This window comes from Piliocolobus tephrosceles, chromosome 10, assembly GCF_002776525.5.
Source record: "Piliocolobus tephrosceles isolate RC106 chromosome 10, ASM277652v3, whole genome shotgun sequence".
NCBI classification, from domain to species: Eukaryota; Metazoa; Chordata; class Mammalia; order Primates; family Cercopithecidae; genus Piliocolobus; species Piliocolobus tephrosceles.
Genome location: NC_045443.1, coordinates 43050784 through 43057981, shown reverse-complemented (window position 1 = coordinate 43057981; position 7198 = coordinate 43050784).

Below are 7198 nucleotides of genomic sequence, written 5' to 3'. Positions count from 1 at the left end.
AAGACAATCCATAGAATGGGAGAAAATACTTGCAAACACATATCTAATAAGAGACTTGTATCTAGAATACGTTAAGAATTATTACAACTCAATAATAAAAAACCAAATAGCTCAATTAAAAGTGCACAAATGATCTAAGTGACATTCAAAGAAGATACACAAATGACCAATAAGCACATGAAAAGATGCTCAGCATCATTAGCTATCAGGGAAAGGCAAATTAAAACCACGATGAGATACCAATCCACACTCAATGGAATGCCAATAACCAACAACACAGACTATTACAAGCATTGTTGAGGGCATGAAGAAATTGGAACTCTCACGCACTGCTGGTGGGAATGTCAAATGGTGCAGCTGCTTTGGAAAAGCAGTTTGGTAGTTCCTCAAAAGGTTGGACATAGAGTTACCACATGACATTTCACTCCTAGATATATACCCAATATATATACCTAGATATATAAAAAAACTTGTACATGAATGTTTGTAACAGCATCATTCATAACAGCCAAAAAGTAGATACAACCCAAATGTTCATTAACTGATGAATGGATAAATAAAATGTGATATGTATATATAACAGACTATTATTCAACAATAGAAAAGAAGTACTACTATATGCTATAAGATGAATGAATCCTGAAAACATTATGCTAAGTAAAAGAAGCCATGGCAAAAGCCCCCATACTTGACTATTCTATTTTTATAGAATATCCAGAAAGGGTAAATCCACCCAAAAAGTAGATTAGTGGTTGCCTAGGACTGGGGGGTTATGAGAAATAGGGAGTGACTGCTGAGGTATATGGGGTTTTAGAGGGTGATGAAAAAAACATTGTGCAGGGCCCAGTGGCCCACCCCTGTAATCCCAACAATTTGGGAGGTTGAGGTCAGTGGTTTGCTTGAGCCCAGGAGTTGGAGACCAACCTGGGCAATATGGTGAAACTCCATCTCTACCAAAAATACAAAAATTAGCTGGGCATAGTGGTGTGAACCTGTAGTCCCAGCTACTTGGGCAGTTGAGGTGGGAGGATCACTTGACCCTGGGAGGTGGAGGTTGCAGTGAGCTGAGACTGGCCACTGCACTCCAGCCTGGGCAAATGAGTGAGACCCTGTCTCAAAAAAACAAAAAGAAAAGAAAAGAAGAGAGAAAAACGTGTTCTAAAATTGATTGTAGTAATAGTTGCAGGTCTCTGTGAATGTACTAAAAACCACTGAAGTGTACACATTAAATATGTGAATTGTGTAGTGTATGAAGTATATCCCAATATAGCTGTTATTTTTAAAAAATGGAAAAGAGAAATCAATTAAAGTCAGAAATTAAAACCAGAAATTACTAGAAATAAAGTAAAATCCTGGAACTTTCAGAATCACATGAAGGACTCTACCCCCGGACACAGAATAGAAATTTTAAGAAAATCTTAACTAGCTTTTAAGGGAAGAGTGACTTGCATATGGAAGAGGACTACATTTGTCACAGTCCCCACTTAAGTGTTGTTGTAATGGAATACCTGAAGCTGGGTAATTTATACAGAAAATATATTTAGTTGGTTCATGAATCTGGTGACTGGAAAGTTCAACATTGGGCAGCTATATCTAGAGAGGGCCTCATACGGCTTCCTTACACTCATGATAGAGAGTGGAAGGTGGGGCAGGTGTATGCAAAGAGGCCACATGGAAAGAGAGGAAGCAAGAGAGAGAAACTGAGGAACCCATGCACTATTTAGCAAGCTGCTGTCTCTGATGTAAAATAATCCATTCCAGAGAAAGGAAGAAATCATTGCAGCCAGAAGGCATTCATGACAGTGGTGTCCCTGTAACCCAAACATACCCAAGTAGGTCCCAACTCTGAACATTGCTGCCACATTAGGTATCAAATTTCAATGAGAGGAGAGGGAAGGGAGCGAGACGGCCGAATAGGAACAGCTCCAGTCTCCAACTCCCGGCGCGCACGACACAGAAGACCGGTGATTTCTGCATTTTCAGCTGAGGTACTGGGGTCATCTCACTGGGGAGTGCCGGACAATCGGTGCTGGTCAGCTGCTGCAGCCCGACCAGCGAGAGCTGAAGCAGGGCGAGGCATTGCCTCACCTGGGAAGCGCAAGGGGGAAGGGAATCCCTTTTCCTAGCCAGGCGAACTGAGTCACACAACACCTGGAAAATCGGGTAATTCCCACCCCAATACTGTGCTTTAAGGAAACGGGCACACCAGGAGACTATACCCACATCTGGCCGGGAGGGTCCCACGGCCACGGAGCCTCGCTCATTGCTAGCACAGCAGTCTGCGATCTAACCACAAGGCAGCAGCGAGGCTGGGGGAGGGGCGCCCGCCATTGCTGAGGCTTAAGTAGGTAAACAAAGCCGCTGGGAAGCTCGAACTGGGTGGAGCTCACAGCAGCTCAAGGAAACCTGCCTGTCTCTGTAGACTCCACCTCTGGGGACAGGGCACAGCGAAAAAAAAAACAGGGGAAGCAGCAGAGGCCTATGCAGACCCGAACGACTCTGTCTGACAGCTTTGAAGAGAGCAGTGGATCTCCCAACACGGGGGTTGAGATCTGAGAATGGACAGACTGCCTGCTCAAGTGGGTCCCTGACCCCTGAGTAGCCTAACTGGGAGACATCCCCCACTAGGGGCAGACTGACACCCCACACGGTGGAGTACACCCCTGAGAGGAAGCTCCCAAAGTAAGAATCAGACAGGTACACTTGCTGTTCAGCAATATTCTATCTTCTGCAGCCTCTGCTGCTGATACCCAGGCAAACAGGGTCTGGAGTGGACCTCAAGCAATCTCCAACAGACCTACAGCTGAGAGTCCTGACTATTAGAAAGAAAACTATCAAACAGGAAGAACACCTATGCCAAAACCCCATCAGTACGTCACCATCATCAAAGACCAGAAGCAGATAAAACCACAAAGATGGGGAAGAAGCAGGGCAGAAAAGCTGGAAATTCAAAAAATAAGAGCGCATCTCCCCCTGCAAAGGAGAACAGCTGATCGCCAGCAATGGATCAAAGCTGATCAGAGAATGACCTGGACGAGATGAGAGAAGAAGGCTTCAGTCCATCCAACTTCTCAGAGCTAAAGGAGGAATTACGTACCCAGCGCAAAGAAACTAAAAATCTTGAAAAAAGAGTGGAAGAATTGATAGCTAGAATAATTAATGCAGAGAAGGTCATAAATGAAATGACAGAGATGAAAACCATGACACGAGAAATACGTGACAAATGCACAAGCTTCAGTAACCAACTCGATCAACTGGAAGAAAGAGTATCAGCGATTGAGGATCAAATGAATGAAATGAAGCGAGAAGAGAAACCAAAAGAAACAAGAAGAAAAAGAAATGAACAAAGCCTGCAAAAAGTATGGGATTATGTAAAAAGACCAAATCTACGTCTGATTGGGGTGCCTGAAAGTGAGGGGGAAAATGGAACCAAGTTGGAAAACACTCTTTGGGATATCATCCAGGAGAACTTCCCCAACCTAGTAGGGCAGGCCAACATTCAAATTCAGGAAATACAGAAAATGCCACAAAGATACTCCTCGAGAAGAGCAACTCCAAGACACATAATTGCCAGATTCACCAAAGTTGAAATGAAGGAAAAAATCTTAAGGGCAGCCAGAGAGAAAGGTCGGGTTACCCACAAAGGGAAGCCCATCAGACTGACAGCAGATCTCTCGGCAGAAACTCTACAAACCAGAAGAGAGTGGGGGCCAATATTCACCATTCTTAAAGAAAAGAATTTTAAACCCAGAATTTCATATCCAGCCAAACTAAGTTTCATAAGTGAAGGAGAAATAAAATCCTTTACAGATAAGCAAATGCTCAGAGATTTTGTCACCACCAGGCCGGCCTTACAAGAGACACTGAAGGAAGCACTAAACATGGAAAGGAACAACCGGTACCAGCCATTGCAAAAACATGCCAAAATGTAAAGACCATCGAGGCTAGGAAGAAACTGCATCAACTAACGAGCAAAATAACCAGTTAATATCATAATGGCAGGATCAAGTTCACACATAACAATATTAACCTTACATGTAAATGGACTAAATGCTCCAATTAAAAGACACAGACTGGCAAACTGGATAAAGAGTCAAGACCCATTAGTTTGCTGTCTTAAGGAGACCCATCTCACATGCAGAGACATACATAGGCTCAAAATAAAGGGATGGAGGAAGATCTACCAAGCAAATGGAGAACAAAAAAAGCAGTGGTTGCAATACTAGTTTCTGATAAAACAGACTTTAAACCATCAAAGATCAAAAGAGATAAAGAAGGCCATTACATAATGGAAAAGGGATCAATTCAACAGGAAGAGCTAACTATCCTAAATATATATGCACCCAATACAGGAGCACCCAGATTCATAAAGCAAGTCCTTAGAGACTTACAAAGAGACTTAGACTCCCATACAATAATAATGGGAGATTTCAACACCCCACTGTCAACATTAGACAGATCAACGAGACAGAAAGTTAACAAGGATATCCAGGAATTGAACTCATCTCTGCAGCAAGCGGACCTAATAGACATCTATAGAACTCTCCACCCCAAATCAACAGAATATACATTCTTCTCAGCACCACATCACACTTATTCCAAAATTGTCCACATAATTGGAAGTAAAGCACTCCTCAGCAAATGTACAAGAACAGAAATTATAACAAACTGTCTCTCTGACCACAGTGCAATCAAACTAGAACTCAGGACTAAGAAACTCAATCAAAACCGCTCAACTACATGGATACCGAACAACCTGCTCCTGAATGACTACTGGGTACATAACGAAATGAAAGCAGAAATAAAGATGTTCTTTGAATCCAATGAGAGCAAAGATACAACATACCAGAATCCCTGGGACACATTTAAAGCAGTGTGTAGAGGGAAATTTATAGCACTAATTGCCCACAAGAGAAAGCAGGAAAGATCTAAAATCGACACTCTAACATCACAATTAAACGAACTAGAGAGGCAAGAGCAAACACACTCAAAAGCTAGCAGAAGGCAAGAAATAACTAAGATCAGAGCAGAACTGAAGGAGATAGAGACACAAAAAACCCTCCAAAAAATCAATGAATCCAGGAGTTGGTTTTTTGAAAAGATCAACAAAATTGACAGACCGCTAGCAAGATTAATAAAGAAGAAAAGAGAGAGGAATCAAATAGACGCAATAAAAAATGATAAAGGGGATATCACCACCGACCCCACAGAAATACAAACTACCATCAGAGAATACTATAAACACCTCTACGCAAATCAACTAGAAAATCTAGAAGAAATGGATAATTTCCTGGACACTTACACTCTCCCAAGACTAAACCAGGAAGAAGTTGAATCCCTGAATAGACCAATAGCAGGCTCCGAAATTGAGGCAACAATTAATAGCCTACCCACCAAAAAAAGTCCAGGACCAGATGGATTCACAGCTGAATTCTACCAGAGGTACAAGGAGGAGCCGGTACCATTCCTTGTGAAACTATTCCAATCAATAGAAAAAGAGGGAATCCTCCCTAACTCATTTTATGAGGCCAACATCATCCTGATACCAAAGCCTGGCAGAGACACAACAAAAAAAGAGAATTTTAGACCAATATCCCTGATGAACATCGATGCAAAAATCCTCAATAAAATACTGGCAAACCGGATTGAGCAGCACATCAAAAAGCTTATCCACCATGATCAAGTGGGCTTCATCCCTGGGATGCAAGGCTGGTTCAACATTCGCAAATCAATAAACGTAATCCAGCATATAAACAGAACCAAAGACAAGAACCACATGATTATCTCAATAGATGCAGAAAAGGCTTTTGACAAAATTCAACAGCCCTTCATGCTAAAAACGCTCAAGAAATTCGGTATTGATGGAACGTACCTCAAAATAATAAGAGCTATTTATGACAAACCCACAGCCAATATCATACTGAATGGGCAAAAACTGGAAAAATTCCCTTTGAAAACTGGCACAAGGCAGGGATGCCTTCTCTCACCATTCCTATTCAACATAGTGTTGGAAGTTCTGGCTAGGGCAATCAGGCAAGGAAAAGAAATAAAGAGTATTCAGTTAGGAAAAGAAGAAGTCAAATTGTCCCTGTTTGCAGATGACATGATTGTATATTTAGAAAACCCCATTGTCTCAGCCCAAAATCTCCTTAAGCTGATAAGCAACTTCAGCAAAGTCTCAGGATACAAAATTAATGTGCAAAAATCACAAGCATTCTTATACACCAGTAACAGACAAACAGAGAGCCAAATCGTGAATGAACTTCCATTCACAATTGCTTCAAAGAGAATAAAATACCTAGGAATCCAACTTACAAGGGATGTAAAGGACCTCTTCAAGGAGAATTACAAACCACTGCTCAGTGAAATAAAAGAGGACACAAACAAATGGAAGAACATACCATGCTCATGGATAGGAAGAATCAATATCGTGAAAATGGCCATACTGCCCAAAGTTATTTATAGATTCAATGCCATCCCCATCAAGCTACCAATGAGTTTCTTCACAGAATTGGAAAAAACGGCTTTAAAGTTCATATGGAACCAAAGAAGAGCCCGCATTGCCAAGACAATCCTAAGTCAAAAGGACAAAGCTGGAGGCATCACGCTACCTGACTTCAAACTATACTACAAGGCTACAGTAACCAAAACAGCATGGTACTGGTACCAAAACAGAGATATAGACCAATGGAACAGAACAGAGTCCTCAGAAATAATACCACACATCTACAGCCATCTGATCTTTGACAAACCTGAGAGAAATAAGAAATGGGAAAGGATTCCCTATTTAATAAATGGTGCTGGGAAAATTGGCTAGCCATAAGTAGAAAGCTGAAATTGGATCCTTTCCTTACTCCTTATACGAAGATTAATTCAAGATGGATTAGAGACTTAAATGTTAGAGCTAATACCATAAAAACCCTGGAAGAAAATCTAGGTAGTACCATTCAGGACATAGGCATTGGCAAGGACTTCATGTCCAAAACACCAAAAGCAATGGCAGCAAAAGCCAAAATTGACAAATGGGATCTAATTAAACTAAAGAGCTTCTGCACAGCAAAAGAAGCTACCATCAGAGTGAACAGGCAACCTACAGAATGGGAGAAAATTTTTGCAATCTACTCATCTGACAAAGGGCTAATATCCAGAATCTACAAAGAACTCAAACAAATTTACAAGAAAAAAACAAACAACCCCA